Here is a 1,274-nt window from a genome sequence, read left to right as displayed (position 1 = left end):
AAAAAAGAAGAGAACTAGAGAAGCAAGAGCAAACAAATTCAAAAACTAGCAGAAGACAAGAAATAACTAAGATCAGTGCAGAACTGAAGGAGATAAGAGACATGAAAAAACCTTCAAAAAATCAGTGAACCCAGGAGCTGATTTTTTGAAAAGATTAACAAAATACATGGACCACTAGCTAGACTAATAAATGAGGAAAGAGAGAAGAATCAAATCGACACGCAAAAAAAATGATAAAGGGAATATCACCACAGATCCCACAGAAATACAAACTACCATCAGAGAATACTACAAACACTTCTATGCAAATAAACTAGAGATTCTAGAAGAAATGAATACATTCCTGGACATATACACCCTCCCAAGACTAAACCAGGAAGAAGTTGAATCCCTGAATAGACCAATAACAAGTTCCAAAATTAAGGCAGTAGTTAATAACCTACCAACCAAAAAAACCCCAGGACCAGACAGATTCGCAACTGAATTCTACCAGAGGTATAAAGAGGCTGGTACCATTCTTTCTGTTGTTTTTTTTTTTTTTGAGACGGAGTCTTGCTCTGTGGCCGGGGCTGGAGTGCGGTGGCTGGATCTCAGCTCACTGCAAGCTCCGCCTCCCGGGTTTACGCTATTCTCCTGCCTCAGCCTCCGGAGTAGCTGGGACTACAGGCGCCCGCCACCTCGCCCGGCTAGTTTTTTGTATTTTTAGTAGAGACGGGGTTTCACCGTGTTAGCCAGGATGGTCTCGATCTCCTGACCTCGTGATCCGCCCGTCTCGGCCTCCCAAAGTGCTGGGATTACAGGCTTGAGCCACCGCGCCCAGCCGTCCATTCTTTCTGAAACTATTCCAAATAATAGAAAAAGAGGGACTCCACTCTAACTCATTTTATGAGGCCAGAATCATCCTGATAACCAAAACCCAGCAGAGAGACACAACTAAAAAAGAAAATGTCAGACCAATACCCTGATGAACATCAATGTGAAAATTCTCAATGAAATACTGGCAAACCGAATCCAGTAGCACATCAAAAAGCTTATCCACCATGATCAAGTTGGCTTCATCCCTGGGATGCAAGGCTGGATCAACATATACAAATCAATAAATGTAATCCATCACATAAACAGAACCAATGACAAAAACCATATGATTATCTCAATAGATGCAGAAAAGGCCTTCAGTAAAATTCAACATCCCTTCATGCTAAAAACTCTCAATAAACTAGGTATTGATGGAACATATCTCAAAATAATAAGAGCTATTTATGACAAACCCACAG

Source organism: Colobus angolensis, unplaced genomic scaffold (genome assembly GCF_000951035.1).
Source record: "Colobus angolensis palliatus isolate OR3802 unplaced genomic scaffold, Cang.pa_1.0 Scaffold354, whole genome shotgun sequence".
Classification (NCBI taxonomy): domain Eukaryota; kingdom Metazoa; phylum Chordata; class Mammalia; order Primates; family Cercopithecidae; genus Colobus; species Colobus angolensis.
This window is presented reverse-complemented; position numbering follows the sequence as displayed.